The following is a 19,028-nucleotide window of genomic DNA, read 5'->3' as shown; positions in this document are numbered from 1 at the left end:
TGAACAGAGATTATATGAAAAAGAAGGGCAAAGTACAAAGGAAACTGTGAGCTGGATCTCATGTTGGTGACTGGCCCAGATAGAGTAAACACCCAGAGGAGAGCTTTCCCTTGGAGAGAGACTCAAATGGTTACAAGGATTCATATTAAAAAATAAGCAGTAAATATGGGTAACTCATTGACCAAATTCTTATGAAAATTGAAAAGTAAATGGTGTTCAGTTGGTCCAGATAAAATCTATAATAGATAATAGACTGAGAATGGATGACCACTGGGATTCTTAGGATTAATTCAGTTAGGTTTAATGTGTCCAGCAACTAAAACTATTTAATAATTTCCTATGGAAATTTTTCTATTTTTTGGTTTTCTCCCCAAATCACATTGATTATTTTTTTCCTGATTATAAAAAATTGGAAATATATAAATAATAAATATATATGTATTTGTGAATATAGTTGCTTTGTTTCTTTAAGATAAATTCTTAGATGTGAACTTTTTGAATGTAAAATGTGGTCACATTTTAAAGACTTGGTAAAAACTAACAAATTTCCTTGTTGAATGGCCAGAGGACATGAATTTTAAAGTGATAGATAAGATATGCAAATATCTATTAAGCCCAGGACTTTATTAGTAATTAAATTAAATTAACTTTAAGGGACATGTCATTTTTAACTGTCAAAATAGAATTTTTTTATTCATTTGATACACACACACACACACACACATGTGTGTGTGTGTATATATATATATATATACATATTTGGCTTCAGGACATGTTTAATTACTCCAGTTACAGATAGATGGCACTGAGGCTACTGCCCTAGCCTTGAGGATTCAGTGGAACACAGACTGTTTTTCAAATATATTTTTGAATTTTTACAGTGTTGTGTTGGTTTCTGCCATACAACAACACGTACTAGCCATAATTGTGCAATGCATCCCCTCCCTCCTTAGCCTCCCTCCCCTCCCCCACCGCATCGCTCCAGGCCATCACAGAGGACCAGACTGGCTCCCTGTGCTACACAGCAACTTGCCACCAGTGGTCCATCGGACCCAATAGTGTGTATATGTCAGTGCTGCTTTCTCCATTCGTCTCTCTCTCCCTCCCAGACTGTGTCCACAAGCCCATTCTCTTCATCTTCATCTCCATTCCTTCCCTGCAAATAGGTTCATCAGTATCACTTTCCTAGATTTCATATATATGTGTTAATATACTATATTTGTTTTTCTCTTTCTGACTTTCTTCTCTATATAACAGGCTCTAGATTCATCTACCTCACCAGAAAGTAATATTCTATTGTATATATGTACCACATCTTCATCCATACATCTGTTGATGGACATCTAGGCTGCTTCCATGTCCTGGCTATTGTAAACCACGCTGCAATGAATACTGAGGGTACATGTGTCTTTTTCTGTCATGGCTTTCTCAGGATATATGCCAGTAGTGGGATTGCTGGGTCATAATGGTAGATTTATGCCTATTTTTAAAGGAATCTCCATACTGTTTTCCATAATGGCTATATCAATTTACATTCTTACCAACAGTGTAGGAGGGCTTCCTTTTTTCCACATCCTCTGCAGCATTTATTGTTTGTATATTTTTTGATGATGACCATTCTGACTGGCGTGAGATAATACCTCATTCTAGTTTTGATTTGCATGTCTCTAATAATGAGTTATAACCAACCTACATAGCATATTAAAAAGCAGAGACATTACTTTGCCAACAAAGGTCCATCTAGTCAAGGCTATGGTTTTTCCAGTGGTCATGTACGGATGTGAGAGTTGGACTGTGAAGAAAGCTGATCGCCGAAGAATGGATGCTTTTGAACTGTGGTGTTGGAGAAGACTCTCGAGAGTCCCTTGGACTGCAAGGAGATCCAACCAGTCCATTCTAAAGGAGATCATTCCTGGGTGTTCATTGGAAGGACTGATGCTGAAGCTGAAACTCCAATACTTTGGCCACCTCATGTGAAGAGTTGACTCACTGGAAAAGACTCTGATGCTGGGAAAGGTTGGGGGCAGGAGGAGAAGGGGACGACAGAGAATGAGATGGCTGGATGGCATCACTGACTCTATGGACATGAGTTTGAGTGAACTCCGGGAGTTGGTGATGGACAGGGAGGCCTGGCGTGCTGTAATTCATGGGGTCGCAAAGAGTCGGACACGACTGAGCGACTGAACTGAACTGAATAATGAGTGATGTTGAGCATCTTTTCATGCATTTATTGGCCACCTGTATGTCTTCTTTGGAGAAATGTCTATTTAGGGTCTTCTGCCCATTTTTTTTATTAGGCTGTTGTTTCTTTTTCCTAATACTGAGCTGTATGAACTGCTTATATATTCCAGAGATTAATCCTTTGTCAGTTGTTTCATTTGCAGTTGTTTTCTCTCTTCTGAGCATTGTGTTTTAATCTTTTTTATAGTTTCCTCTGCTGTGCAAAAACTTTGAAGTTTAATTATATCCCATTTGTTTATTTTTGTTTTCATTTCCATTACTCTAGGAGGTGGGTCACAGAGGATCTTGCTGTGATGTATTTCAAAGAATGTACTGCCTATGTTTTCCTCTAAGAGCTTTATAGTTTCTGACCTTACATTTAAGTCTTTAATCCATTTTGAGCTTATTTTTTGTATGATGTTCAGTTCAGTTCAGTCGCTCAGTCGTGTCCGACTCTTTGCAACCACATGAATCACAGCACGCCAGGCCTTATATGATGTTAGGAAGGGGATATTGACTTTTCATTAAGAAAATAGACCAAGTATTGCTAATACAGAGTCACTGCATTTTTCAGGCAAGTCAATTAGACAAACTCCTCCTTGAAAAAAGATAAGTAGTTCTCGGAAAAAAGAGAAGCTATCATTTCTCTGAACCACCCATGAGCATTCCAAAGACGAGGTAGAGAGAGAGTTAGATTCTAGAATGGATGGTAGGCAGGAGCTAGGCCTTCACATTGGTGGTGATGTTCAGCAGAGATGCCACAGGAGCCCCAGGCCTCCCTGGTCCTAGGAGAATGCTCTGGACCAGAGGTCTGTGAGAAAGTCCAAGCCACACCTCCGATCCTCACAGACTGACTGGCCTGCATCCAGCTGGAACTGTGCCCTGTTCCAGCTATACAGAGGATGCCTCCCTCTGGGACACAGTACACAGGGGCACGGAGCAACTGGGGCTTCTCTTCCTCACACCAGCCTGTTCACCAGTGTCAGGGAAGAAGCTGCACTCTCCCTACTAGCTGAAGCCACAGCGTCCAAGTCAGGGGTTGTATTACAGGTGTTGGTGAGGTCAAAAATCCCACGGAGTGAATCTGGGGCCAGGCAGCATGGTCAAAACATTCTGGTGGGTTCCCGCACTGTCCCCCAGAGCTGGGTGGCGTCCTTGACGGTGAGGACATAAGCTCCCCCAGCCACTGACAGAGAAAATGCCCTTCATGTTCTTGGTGAAACTTCTGGCAATATCCCTTTCTCTACAGAGCTTCTCTCATTCGTACAGTGAGGACCTTGCTGCTCTGAATCTGCGGATGAACAACCTCCAGGATCAGTGACGAGCAGCTGCAGGCTTGGTCAGGGCCAGAGTGAGCTGGAGGGCCTGAGGCTCCGCAAGACAAGAGTCACCTCCCTCCTGCTGTCAGAGAGACTCACTGGAGACCCATCAGGGCTGCACTCCTCACCCTTCCTCATCTGAGCCCTCAGGCATTGGTTATTGAGTGCTAGCTCCTCACTGGACACTAAGTGAAGGCAAAACAACAGCGACAACAACAACCACCCACCCACAATAGACGTGACCTCATGGAACTTTTAGTCTAAAATAGGCGTTTATTGAACTGTTTGCCAGGACCACACTTATAAACATTATTACATCTAATCATCACAAAACTCTATGTGGTATGTATTTTTATCTACTGAATGAGAAAGCAGATGTTCAGAGACTGACTCACGTATCATGGGGCTACACAGCCTAAGGACTGAATCTCAGCCTTGACTGACTCCAAAGACCTCACCATTAGCTTCTGGGTGAAGAGGATTCTTTCAAAATGCATTTCAAACTATCAGTTCAATGACTGGGTGTTGGTTAGGGTAAAGGAAAATGTGGCTCTCCTGTTGCTCATGGGAGTGAAAATGGATGAATGTTTTCAGCAAAGCAATCTGGCAAGATATCATAAGCCATCAAGACCTTTCATCTTTACCCAGAATTCCAGTTTTTAACATTGTATCCCAAGAAGAGAATAAGAAATGTGATCAAATATTTATGTACAGACATGTGAGCCATGTGTGCTAAGCCACTTCAGTAGTGTCTGACTCTTTGCAACTCCATGGGCTGTAGCCTGCCAGGCTCCTCTGTCCATGAGGGTTCTCCAGGCAAGAATCCTGGAGTGGGTTGCCATGTCCTCCTCCAGGGGATCTTTGTAACCCAGGGGTCAAACCCCTGTCTCTTTACTCCTGTATTGGCAGGTGGGTTTTTTACCACTAGATGGGGAAACGGTGGAAACAGTGTCAGACTTTATTTTTTTGGGCTCCAAAATCACTGCAGATGCTGATTGCAGCCGTGAAATTAAAAGACGGTTACTCCTTGGAAGGAAAGTTATGACCAACATAGCATATTAAAAAGCAGAGACATTACTTTGCCAACAAAGGTCCATCTAGTCAAGGCTGTGGTTTTTCCAGTGGTCATGTATGGATGTGAGAGTTGGACTGTGAAGAAAGCTGATCGCTGAAGAATGGATGCTTTTGAACTGTGGTGTTGGAGAAGACTCTTGAGAGTCCCTTGGACTGCAAGGAGATCCAACCAGTCCATTCTAAAGGAGATCAGTCCTGGGTGTTCATTGGAAGGACTGATGCTGAAGCTGAAACTCCAATACTTTGGCCACCTCATGTGAAGAGTTGACTCACTGGAAAAAACTCTGATGCTGGGAGGGATTTGGGGGCAGGAGGAGAAGGGGACAATGGAGAATGAGATGGCTGGATGGCATCACCGACTCGGACATGAGTTTGAGTGAACTCTGAGAGTTGGTGTTGGACAGGGAGGCCTGGCATGCTGTGATTCATGGGGTCGCAAAGAGTCGGACACGATTGAGCAACTGAACTGACTGAGCACCACCTGGCAATCAACAGACATACCTCAGAAAAATTATGGATTCAGTTCCAGACCACTGCAATAAAACGAATACCATAATAAAGTGAGTCACATGAATTTTTTGGTCTCCCAGTGCATGTAAAAGTTATGTTTATACTATACTGTAGTCTGTTAAGTGCACAACTGAATTATGTCTTTAAAAAGTACATTCCTTAATTTAAAAATACTTCATTGTTAAAAAATGCTAACTGTTATCTGAGCCTTTAACAAGTTGTTAATCTTTTTTTTTGGTGGAGGGTCTTGCCTTGATGTTGATGGCTGCTGACTGATCAGTGTGGTAGTTGCTCAAAGTCGGGGTATTTGCTGTGGCAATTTCTTAAAATAAGACCACAGTGAAGTTTGTCCCATTGATTGACTCTTCCTTTCAGGAGCAGTTTCTCTGTAGCGTGCAGTGCTGTTTGACAGCATTTTACCCACATAGAACTTCTTTCAAAATTAGAGTCAGCCCTCTCAAACCCTGATGCTGCTGTATCAACTTAGCTGATTTAATATTCTAAATCCTTTGTCATTTCAACAGCCTTCACAACATCTTCACCAGAAGTAGATTCCAGCTCAAGAAACCACTTTCTTTGCTCACCCATAGGAAGCAACTTTTCATCCATTAAATCTGTATCACGATATTGCAGCAATTCAGACACATCTCCAGGCTCCACTTTCAGTTGTCTTGCTATTTCCATCACATCTGTTGGTACAGTTGCCACCAAACCCTTGAACCCCTCAAAGCCATCCGTGAAGGCTGGAGTGAACTTCTTCCAAACTCCTGTTCATATTGATATTTTGGCCTCTTCCCATGAATCCTGAATGTTCTTAATGACATTTAGGATAGTGAGTTCATTCCAGAAGGTTTTCAATAGACTTTGACCAGATCCATCAGAGGAATCACTATGACAGCTATAGTCTTTTAAAGTGATGTTTCTTATAAAATGATGTTTCTTAAGTAATAAGACTTGATAGTCAAAACTAGAACCCCTGATGACTCAGACAGTAAAGAATCTACCAGCAGTGTGGGAGACTGGAGTTCTATCCCTGGGTCAGGAAGATCCTCTGGAAAATGAAATGGCAACGCACTCCAGTATTGTTGCCTGGAGAATCCCATGGACAGAGGAGCCTGGCGGCCTACAGTCCATGGGGTCACAAGGAGTCGTTTCACTTTCAGTCAAAACTACTCCTTTCAGTCAAAACTATTCATTGGCTACAGAATGGACCTTGTGTTAGCAGGCATGAAAGCAACACTAATCTTATTGTATATCCTCATCAGAGCTCTTGGGTGACCAGGTGCCTAATCATTGAGCCGTCATATTCTGAAAGGAATCTTTTATTTTTAGCAGCAGGATCTCAGCAGTGGACTTAAGACATTCAGTAAACCATGTTGTAAATAAATGTGCTATCATCCTGAACTTGTTCCATTTGTAGAGTACAGGCAAAGTAGATTTGGCATAATTATTAAGGGCCCTAGGAATGGTAAATGGGCATTCACTTCAACTTCAAGTCACCAGCTGCATTAGCCCCTGTCCTTTGAAGCTTTAAAGTCAGGCATTGACTTCTCTTTGGCTATGAAATTCCTAGATGGCATCTTCTTCCAATATTAGGCTGTTTCATCTACATTGAAAATCTGTTATTTAATGGTGTCACCTTCAGTAACTATCTTAACTAGATCTTCTGGATAACTTGCTGCAGCTTCTAATCAGCACTTGTACCTTTATGTTATGGAGATGGTTTCTTGCCTTAAACCTCATGAACCAACCTCTGCAATGAGACTTTTTTCTTCTGCAGCTTCCTCACCTCTCTCAGCCTTCAGAGCATTGAAGAGAGTTAAACTTTGCTCTGGATTATGCTTTGGCTTAGGAGAATGTGGCAACTGGTTTAATCTTCTATCCAGACCACTAAAACTTTCTCCGTATCAGCAATAAGATTGTTTCTCTTTCTTAACTATCTCTGTGTGTTCACTGGAGTAGCACTTTTAATTTCCTTCAATAATTTTTCCTTTGCATTCACAACTTGGCTAACTCTTTGGTGCAAGAGGCCTAGCTTTCAGCCTCCCTCACTGAGCTTAATTATTTCTATCTTTTAAAAGAAGAAATGTGTGACTTTTCATGTCACTTGCACACTTAGAGGCTGTTGTAGGGTTACTAACTGGCCTAATTTCAATATCACTATGTCTCAGGAAATAGGGAGGCCCAAGGAGAGAGAGAGAGAGGGAGAAGGGCTGGTTGGTTGAGCAGTCAGAACACACGTTTATCAATAAGTTTTGCCATCTTGTGTGCATGGTTTATAGCACCCCAAAACAATGACAATAGTAACATCAAAGATCACTGATCCAAGATCACCATAACAAATATAATAATGATGAAAAAATTTGAAATGTGAGAGTTACCAAAATATGACTGAGACACAAAACAAGCATATACTGTTGGAAGGACAGCATTGATAGACTTGCCTGACACAGCATTGGCACAGAACTTCAATTTGTAAAAAAGACACAGTAGGTACAAAGTGCAATAAATGAAGTGTCATAAAATCAGGTATGCTTGAACAACTGACTGGATATTTGATTTAAAAATTGAGTATATATTATACTCTAAAGGAGATCAATCCTAGGTATTCACTGGAAGGACTGATGCTAAAGCTGAAACTCCAATACTTTGGCCACCTCATGCGAAGAGTTGACTCACTGGAAAAGACTCTGATGCTGGGAGGGATGAGGGGCAGGAGGAGAAAGGGACAATGGAGAATGAGATGGCTGGACGGCATCACCAAATCGATGGACATGAGCTTGAGTGAATTCCGGGAGTTGGTGATAGACAGGGAGGCCTGGTGTGCTGTGATTCATGGGGTCGCAAAGAGTTGGACACGACTGAGCGACTGAACTGAACTGAACTGAACAATATGTATTATTATAAAAACATAATAGTATATGTAAATACATAGAGAGAATATATGGAATAATTTATTTAATAAATAAAAGTAAATGACATCATAATAGAATGTCTAGAATTTGCCTTAAAACAATCTGGACCAGAGGAAGGGAAATGGATTGGACCTAGCTAATGCAGCAAATTTGGAAAACTCAGCAGTGGCCACAGGACTGGAAAAGGTCAGTTTCATTCCAATCCTAAAGAAAGGCAATGCCAAAGAATGCTCAAACTACCGCACAATTGCACTCATCTCACATGCTAGTAAAGTCATGCTCAAAATTCTCCAAGCCAGGCTTCAGCAGTATGTGAACCATGAACTTCCAGATGTTCAAGCAGGTTTTACAAAAGGCAGAGGAACCAGAGATCAAATTTCCAACATCTGCAGGATCATGGAGAAAGCAAGAGAGTTCCAGAAAAACATCTATTTCTGCTTCATTGACTATGCCAAAGCCTTTGACTGTGTGGATCACAATAAACTGTGGTACATTGTGAAAGAGATGGGAATACCAGACCACCTGACCTGCCTCTTGAGAAACCTGTATGCAGGTCAGGAAGCAACAGTTAGAACTGGACTTGGAACAACAGACTGGTTCCAAATAGGAAAAGGAGTACATCAAGGCTGTATATTGTCACCCTGCTTATTTAACTTACATGCAGAGTACATCATGAGGAATGCTGGGCTGGAAGAAGCACAAGCTGGAATCAAGATTGCTGGGAAAAATATCAATAACCTCAGATATGCAGATGACACCACCCTTATGGCAGAAAGTGAAGAGGAACTCAAAAGCCTCTTGATGAAAGTAAAAGAGGAGAGTGAAAAGGTTGGCTTGAAGCTCATCATTCAGAAAACAAAGATCATGGCACCTGGTCCCATCACTTCATGGGAAATAGATGGGGAAACAGTGTCAGACTTTATTTTTTTGGGCTCCAAAATCACTGCAGATGCTGATTGCAGCCAGGAAATTGAAAGACGCTTACTCCTTGGAAGGAAAATTATGACCAACCTAGATAGCATATTAAAAAGCAGAGACATTACTTTGTCAACCAAGGTCCGTCTAGTCAAGGCTATGGTTTTTCCCATGGTAATGTATGGATGTGAGAGTTGGACTGTGAAGAAAGCTGTTCACCGAAGAATTGATGCTTTTGAAGTGTAGTGCTGAAGAAGACTCTTGAGAGTCCCTTGGACTGCAAGGAGATCCAATCAGTCCATTCTAGAGGAGATCAGTCCTGGGTGTTCATTGGAAGGACTGATGCTAAAGCTGAAACTCTAATACTTTGGCCACCTCATGCGAAGAGTTGACTCACTGGAAAAGAGTCTGATGATGGGAGGGATTGGGGGTGGGAGGAGATGGGGACGACCGAGAATGAGATGACTGGATGGCATCACCGACTCGATGGACATGAGTTTGAGTGAACTCCGGGAGTTGGTGCTGGACAGGGAGGCATGGCGTGCTGTAATTCATGGGGTCACAAAGAGTTGGACACGACTGAGCGACTGAAATGAACTGAACTGAACTGAATGGATACATGTAAGTGCATTATATCATATTTCTATATAAAAAAGCTTTAAATATTTATGTAAAAGATGATTCCATCAAGCATTATTTACTTCAGTGAAAAATACATTGTAATATGGTATTCCTTGAGGCAAAATATATGCAGCTATTAAAAGGGATGTTTTTGAGAAAAATATAGTAACATGGAAAATGCTCTCAGAATGATGTAATCCAGACACAAAACTGATAAAATTTCATTTCAATTATTTCAAAAATGTAAAGGAAACATCAAAATGTCAATAGAAAAATTGTGGTGATTTCCCCCCTTATTTATATGTTTTTATATTATTTTTAAATACCATTTATACTCAGCAAAGAGAGAATGATGTATGGAACAATGCAGTCAATTTTTACATCTAACAGGTCCCTTACTATTGTCACTGTCAGAGATGGGTTATTGGTCTCATCAGCCAACTGAACCAATGTGACCTGGGTGGCAGGTTTTGGTTACATGTAAGGAGGTCATTGGAAAGGAAATAAAGCTGCTGGCTTTTTAAGTTACACCCTGTACTTCTGCAGGACATAGCCAGTTGTGTTTGTGAGAGACAGTTCCATTGTCAAGGAGTGATGATGAAATGAACAGCTCTGCTTTAATTCTATGAACGTTTGGAGTTTTTTGTCTTTAAAAACACTTTGTTGATGTTTTCATATATAGATTCATTAAGTCAACGAGTTGACTCACTGGAAAAGACTCTGATGCTGGGAAAGGTTGGGGGCGGGAGGAGAAGGGGACGACCGAGAATGAGATGGCTGGATGGCATCACCGACTCTGTGGACATGAGTTTGAGTGAACTCCGGGAGTTGGTGATGGACAGGGAGGCCTGGGGTGCTGTGGTTCATGGGGTCGCAGAGAGTCGGACACGACTGAGCTACTGAACTGAACTGAACTGAAGAGTCTGCTCTATGTTAGGCACCATGCTAGGCGTGGTTTAAAACATGAAATGATATACACCGAGGAAACCAAAATTGAAAAAGACACATGTACCCCAATGTTCATTGCAGCACTATTTACAATAGCTAGAACATAAAAGCAACCTAGATGTCCATTGACAGATGAATGGACAAAGAAGCTGTCGTACATATATATTACGGTGGAATATTACTCAGCCATAAAAAGGAACCCATTTGAATCAGTTCTAATGAGGTGAACGGACCTAGAGCCTATTATACAGAGTGAAGTAAGACAGAAAAAGAAATATGAATATTGTATACTGATGCATATATACGGAATCTAGAAAGATGGTGCTGATGAATTTATTTTCAGGGAAGCAGTTGAGAAACAGACATAGAGAACAGACCTATGGACACAGGGGGATGGAAGGAGGGCGAGGGTGTGATGTATGGAGAGAGTAACATGGAAACTTACAATATCATATGTAAAACAGACAGCCAATGGGAATTTGCGGTATGACTCAGGGAACTCAAACAGGGGCTCTGTGACAACCTAGAGGGGTTGGATGGGGAGGGAGGTGGGAGGGAGTTTCAGGAGGGACGTGGGAGGGAATTTTGGAGGGAGGGGACATGAGTATGTGGCTGATTCTTGTTGATGTATAATAGGAAACCACGAAATTCTGTAAAGCAATTATCTTTCAATTAAAAAAATAAAGTGAAAAAAAAAAAAGAGATGAAAAGAGCAGAGTGCCCGCATCTAAGAAAGTCCAGTCTAATAGGAGAGGTTGAGGTAGATAGTTGTTACACTGGATAGAAAGGCTGAGGTAGGGTTTCCTAGAGGTGGTCTGGGTGTTGAGAACCTGCCGGCCAGTGCGGGGGCCACAGTCCCTGGTCGGGGCAGATCTCACAAGCCGCAAGCACCTAAGTCCATGCGCCACAATGCAATAACTGAGCCTATGAGCCACAACTACTGAGTCCACGTGCCTGGAGCCTGTGCTCCGCAACGAGAGAAGCCACTGAAATGAGAAGCCCATGCACCACACGAAGGGTAGCCCCTGCTCCCTGCAACTAAAGAAAGCCTGTGTGCGGCAGCAAAGACCCAGCACAGCCAAAAATAAATAAATAAGGAAAAGCTGAGGCAGAAGTAAGCTCAGGATGAACCATCAGACCCACGCTGAGGGTCCACAGGCTCTTCCGATCTCACTTGCTGCTAAGATCTTTCACTTAGCAATTAAACTTTCAGGTATAGAATAAATGGTAAGGTCTTTCTCATCTCACAATTTAGATTACATATTATTCTTCTGCCCTTAATGTCAGGCTTTTATGATATCCTTAATATGATTTTTTAAAATAATCTGACTGATGGGCCAGAATCTGACCTTTACATTATGATCTAACATGTTTATTCCATTGCAAATAGTTTCTTCTTCAAAGATGTATGATCATCATATTTCAAACACCACAAACCTTCCTTGGTTCCCTCGACTGCAAGCTGAATTTTCAATTGTAATTACTAGAATTTGTCTTTATCATGGCATGAACTTTATAAAATAAAAGTCAATGTAAAATTAATATGAGAAAAGATTTTTTTTCTGGTGCTCAAAACCAATGGCTTCATTGGTAATTCAAAAAAAAAAAAGTCTTATTAAAGCATTTTTCAAAAGAGTGTATCAATGATAGCTATTACTTATATCTTGTGGAAATAAGTTGCAGATCTGGTAATGCTTTCTAGAAATAACTTTACAAAATTTTTATTTGGTATTGCTATAAGAAAAAAAAAACTAGTCATCATTCCTCCCTCTATAAAATGTAAATTAATCAAAAGGCTTAAATATCAGGCTTAATTATCCTCTTTCACTTTCTGAGGATCTGGTTAGAAACAAAGCGCACAGCAGAAATAAAAGAGAAAGAGGAAAAAATAGCTCAAGAGCAATTAAGAGCATAGAATTAGAGCTGGTGCTAAGAAACATGACTCAACCTGTAGGAGTACAGAAAATCTCCTTGTAACATCCATTCCATGGCTCTACCAATAGAGGAACTGTATTTTTTCTCTTTGCCTCCTCAGAGATTTACTGAAGAAATCCTCATTTAAGTGATTAACCAGCAGTAGAACCAGAAAATATAGTTATTTTCATGGAAGGTAGATTTTTATATTGAGTTCAGAAGATACAGTCTGTATAATTTTAATTGATTAAAATGTAGCTATGTCTCTGAACCCTGCTGCTGCTGCTACTGCTGCTAAGTCGCTTCAGTCGTGTCTGACTCTGTGCGACCCCACAGATGGCAGCCAACCAGGCTCCACCATCCCTGGGATTCTCCAGGCAAGAACACTGGAGTGGGTTGCCATTTCCTTCTCCAATGTGTGAAAGTGAAAAGTGAAAGTGAAGTCGCTCAGTCGTGTCCGACTAGTAGCGACCACATGGACTGCAGCCCACCAGGCTCCTCTGTCCATGCGATTTTCTAGGCAAGAGTACTGGAGTGGCTTGCCATTGCCTTCTCCGGAAAAAGGAGTATTCAGAAAAATTAAGGCTTGCATCCTGGGTTGTCTGATTCCAAGTTCAAAATCTCTGCTATAGTCCTGCTCATTTCCCCTATCTGGGTCCTGGGCTAAGGTCTAGGAGGCAATAAGAATGAGATACACAGAAGAACTAACAATCAGAAAGACAGATAAATTACAAATGGACAACCACAAGGTAAAGGAGATGTCAGAGAACAGACCACATGGTATGGGAGCAGTTTTAAATGAGATTTGGGGACACAGACTCTGAGATTGTGGCAGTTGAGGGGGTTGGTGAATCTGACAAGAGAGACAGCCCTTCAGCTGGATCTTAGAGAAGGAAGAGATGTTTCCCTGGCTCAGGGGTGGGAAAGGATGATTCCAGACAGAGAAATAGTATCTTCAAATACATAGCATCATGAAATTGGTGGGCTGCAATAAGACCCCAAAATTCTATCCATAGTGAGCCATGAAGAAGAAAAGGGGCAAGTTTAAGAAAATGAGGGAAGAGTAGGATATGTTTAGTTTAAAGATGGTTGAACTTTAAAGGCATGTGGGTATTCCAGGTGGAAATGTCCAACCAACAGTTGAATATATAACATTGATCTGGAGCTTTCAACACAAGTGTAAGAGGAGGTATAATTCAGAAAGAATAGTGAGTGGTGGTTCAACCAGTAGAGATGGTTGAGATCACTCTCGGATGTTTAATTCAAAAGGAGCAGATAACCGAGGATGTCACCCTGATCACCAACACTAACTAGCAGCGCTGTGGTGGTTACAACAAATGCCACCGTTTATCCACATAATGGGTTAGATAGGCTGTTATGAGTTGGTCCAGAACCAACGCCACCATTTATTTATTTTTTGGGGGGGAGGTAGGGTTTATTTATTTATTTTTTTGTACGTGTTTTATTTTTTATTAATTTATTTTAATTGGAGGCTAATTACTTTACAATATTGTGGTGGTTTTGCCATACATTGACATGAATCAGCCATGGGTGTACATGTGTTCCCCATCCTGAACCCCCCTCCCACCTCCCTCCACATTCCATCCCTCTGGGTCATCCCAGTGCACCAGCCCTGAGCATCCTGTATCATACATCGAACCTGGACTGGTGATCTATTTCACATATGATAGTATACATGTTTCAATGCTATTCTCTCAAATCATCCCACCCTCGCCCTCTCCCACAGAGTCCAAAAGACTGTTCTTTACATCTGTGTCTCTTTTGTTGTCTCACACGTGGGGTTATCATTACCATCTTTCTAAATTCCATACATATGCGTTAGTATACTGTATTGGTGTTTTTCTTTCTGGCTTACTTCACTTTGTATAATAGGCTCCAGTTTCATCCACCTCATTAGAACTGATTCAAATGTATTCTTTTTAATGGCTGAGTAATACTCCATTCTGTATATGTACAACAGCTTTCTTATCCATTCATCTGCCGATGGACATGTAGGTTGATTCCATAACCTGGCTATTATAAACAGTGCTGCAATGAGCACTGGAGTACATGTGTCTCTTTCAATTCTGGTTTCCTCGGGGTGTATGCCCAGCAGTGGGATTGCTGGGTCATATGGCAGTTCTGTTTCCAGTTTTTTAAGGAATCTCCACATTGTTTTCTTTTTTTAATTTATTTTTTTTTAAACAACACATATTTATTATCTTACAGTTCTGTACGTCATACATCTAATGTCTGTGTCACTATGCTAAAATCAAGGTGTTGGCAAAACTCCATTCCTTTGTGGAGGTGAAGGATGAAGCCAGTTTTCTGCCTTTTCCAGCCACTAGAGGCCACCCGCACTCCTTGGCTCATGGTCCCTTCCTCCCTCTTCAAAGTCAACAATGCCGGGTTTACTGTTTCTCACATCATATTACTCTGATATTGACTCTTCTTCTATCTCCCTCTTCCACTTTTAAGATCCCTTATAATTATATTAGGTATTCCCAATAAATAATCCAGGGTAATCTATTTTAAGGTCAGCTGATTAGCAAGCTTAATTCCATCTGCAACCTTAATTACCTTTGATGTATAACATAGTCATAGGTTCTGGGAAGACATGGACATCTTTTGAGGGGGTTGGGAAGTGTTATTCTTGTCTACCACAGCTGTATTACTTCTTGAAACTTTTCTTTTGACTTAATTTTTAGAATAGAAATCTAAAGAAAAGTCTCTGTTAATATAGAATCCACATTGTTTTCCATAGTGGCTGTACTACTTTGCATTCCCACCAACAGTGTAAGAGGGTTCATTTTTGACCACACCCTCTCCAGCATTTCTTGTTTATAGACTTTTGGATAGCAGTCATTCTGACCAGCATGAGATGGTACCTCATTGTGGTTTTGATTTGCATTTCTCTGATAATGAGTGATGTTGAGCATCTTTTCATGTGTTTGTTAGCCATCTGTATGTCTTCTTTGGAGAAATGTCTGTTTAGTTCTTTGGTCCACTTTTGATTGGATTGTTTATTTTTCTGGAATTGAGCTGCAGGAGTTGCTTGTATATTGAGATTAATTCTTTGTCAGTTGATTCATTTGCTATTATTTTCTCCCATTCTGAAGGCTATATTTTCACCTTGCTTCGTTGTGCAAAAGGTTTTAAGTTTAATTAGGTCCCATTTGCTTATTTTTGCTTTTATTTCCATTACTCTGGAAGGTTGGCCATAGAGGATCCTGCTGTGATTTATGTCGGGGAGTATTTTGCCTATGTTTTCCTCTAGGAGTTTTATGGTTTCTGGTCTTACATTTAGATCTTTAGCCCATTTTGAGTTTATTTTTGTGTATGGTGTTAGAAAGTGTTCTAGTTTCATTCTTTTACAAGCGGTTGACCAGTTTTCCCAGCACCACTTGTTGAAGAGATTGTCTTTTCTCCATTGTATATTCTTGACTCCTTTGTCAAAGATAAGGTGTCCATAGGTGCATGGATTTATCTCTGGGATTTCTATTTTGTTCCATTGATCTACATTTCTGTCTTTGTGCCAGTACCATACTGTCCTGATGACTGTACCTTTGTAGTATAGCCTGAAGTCAGGCAGGTTGATTCCTCCAGTTCCATTCTTCTTTCTCAAGATTGCTTTGGCTGTTCGAGGTTTTTTGTATTTCCATACAAATTGTAAAAGTATTTGTTCTAGTTCTGTGAAAAGTACTGTCAGTATCTTGGTTGGGATTGCGTTGAATCTATAGATTGTTTTGGGCACTATACTCATTTTCACTATATTGATTCTTCTAATCCATGAACACAGTATATTTCTCCATCTATTTGTGTCCTGCTTGATTTCTTTGATCAATGTTTTATAGTTTTCTATATAGGTCTTTTGTTTCTTTAGGTAGATATATTCCTAAGTATTTTATTCTTTTCGTTGCAATGGTGAATGGAATTGTTTCCTTAATTTCTCTTTGTTTACTCATTGCTAGTGTATAGGAATGCAAGGGATTTCTCTGTGCTAATTTTATATACTGCAACTTTACTATATTCATTGACTAGCTCTAGTAATTTTCTGGTGGCATCTTTAGGTTTTTCTATGTAGAGGATCATGTCATCTGCAAACAAAGAGAGTTTTACTTCTTTTCCGGTCTGGATTCCTTTTATTTCTTTTTCTGCTCTGATTGCTATGGCCAAAACTTCTAAAACTATGTTGAATAACAGTGCCATGCCACCAATTATAAAACTCCTATGTAAACACGTAGAGTGAGATCAAACAACTTACAAAAAAGAAAAGAAGAAAAAGAAAAACCTGGAGCCACAAACTGTAGGTTGCTTGTGTGTACTTCCTTTTACTTATCCTAAACATACCATTTTACCCTATGGCTCCAGTGTACTGGAACTTGGAAGACAATTCCTTGCATAACATTTCCATTTTTATTGCTTTTGGGATTATCTTCAGCCATGGTTTATATTTCAGCCCTACTTGGTTTATTTGTAGCTTAAGTAACATGACATTCAACTTTTGCCATGAAAACAGACAAATTCTGTGTGACTATCACATACTGGCAGTGGTGTTAAGTGCTCTTTCTTTCCCTCTGCCATTGTGTTTGTCACCAGGGAAGGACTGTGGGGGTGATGACTTTTTTAATCAAGTAGGGATTTTCAGGAAACAATATTGGTGTTAAGTGAACAATTGCTTGTGGTGCAGGAATCTTGGTGTGGTACGGCTGTCAGAAATAACCTTCTAAGGACCTGTGTGATATTGTTATTCTTTGTCTAGTTTTTATTAAAAATATTTGTGAAATGATTTGTTATTCTTCATTTTGGTTTCAAGTCCATTTGAAATAGTTAAACACTAAACTCTACTCTCTGGTTTGTTCAACATGTATGACTATTATTAGAGATGAAAATATAATTACTATTTGGCACTAAAAGAGTTCAGAATGAATATCCCTAAAATATACCAATTACAATTATTAATTAGTTTGAGCTGAAGTCAATTAAGGTACAAAAGACTTGGGAAGAGTTGTTGGTGCTATTGTTGTTTTACCTCCCCCTTAACTGCCTAAAAGAATTCAGAGGGAGAGTCTGGTCCAGGAAGATAGCTATCACCAGAGGTAACTAAGAGCAGTGGGCTGTTTGGAAAGCTGGGGAAAACCCCATGGAGCCTATTTGTTCAAAATCCTTTCTGTCCCACTGTCTCTGTGAGGCTGTCTTCCTGTGAATTGTCTTCCTCCCCTTTTAAACTCCAGACCCCTATTGCCTTCTTCTCATTTCAGAATACGGCATCTCAGCCTCAACTGCCTGACTTTCAGGGAGCCTCTCACTATCTTTTTTGGGCTCCCATATGTATTCTGAATGAGATGGGAATACCAGACCACCTGACCTGCCTCTTGAGAAACCTGTATGCAGGTCAGGAAGCAACAGTTAGAACTGGACATGGAACAACAGACTGGTTCCAAATAGGAAAAGGAGTACGTCAAGGTTGTATATTGTCACCCTGCTTATTTAATTTATATGCAGAGTACATCATGTGGAATGCTGGGCTAGAAGAATCACAAGCTGGAATCAAGATTGCTGGGAGAAATATCAAGAACCTCAGATATGCAGATGACACCACCCTTATGGCAGAAAGTGAAGAGGAACTCAAAAGCCTCTTGATGAAAGTGAAAGAGGACAGTGAAAAGGTTGGCTTGAAGCTCAACATTCAGAAAACAAAGATCATGGCATCTGGTCCCATCACTTCATGGGAAATAGATGGGGAAACAGTGGAAACAGTGTCAGACTTTATTTTTTTGGGCTCCAAAATCACTGCAGATGCTGTTTGCAGCAATGAAATTTAAAGACGCTTACTCCTTGGAAGGAAAGTTATGACCAGTCTAGATAGCATATTAAAAAGCAGAGACATTACTTTGCCAACCAAGGTCCGTCTAGTCAAGGCTATGGTTTTTCCCGTGGTCATGTATGGATGTGAGAGTTGGACTGTGAAGAAAGCTGATCACCGAAGAACTGATGCTTTTGAACTGTGGTGCTGAAGAAGACTCTTGAGAGTCCCTTGGACTGCAAGGACCAACCAGTCCATTCTAAAGGAGATCAATCCTGGGTGTTCATTGGAAGGACTGATGCTAAAGCTGAAACTGCAATACTTTGGCCACCTCATGCATCGAGTTGACTCATTGGAAAAGAGTCTGATGCTGGGAAAGGTTGGGGGTGGGAGGAGAAGGGGACGACAGAGAATGAGATGGCTGGATGGCATCACCGACTCGATGGACATGAGTTTGAGTGAACTGCGGGAGTTGGTGCTGGACAGGGAGGCCTGGCGTGCTGTGATTCATGGGGTCGCAAAGAGTCGGACATGACTGAGCGACTGAACTGAACTGAACTGAACTGAACTGATGTGTGTAATTAAATGTGATTTTCTCATGTTAATTTGTCTTCATTTGTTTGTTGGTTCATGAGTGCTCACTTGTGTCTGATTCTTTGCAACCCCATGGACTGTAGACTGCCAGGCTCTACTGTCCATGGGATTCTCCAAGCAGGATTACAGGAGTGGGTTGCTATTTCCTCTTCCAGGGGATCTTCCCAACCCAGGGATCAAACCTGGATATAC

This window comes from Moschus berezovskii, chromosome 14 (genome assembly GCF_049115385.1).
Source record: "Moschus berezovskii isolate FMDL1 chromosome 14, NW_MosBer_1.0, whole genome shotgun sequence".
Lineage (NCBI taxonomy): Eukaryota > Metazoa > Chordata > Mammalia > Artiodactyla > Moschidae > Moschus > Moschus berezovskii.
Note: the sequence above shows the minus strand (reverse complement) of the source record.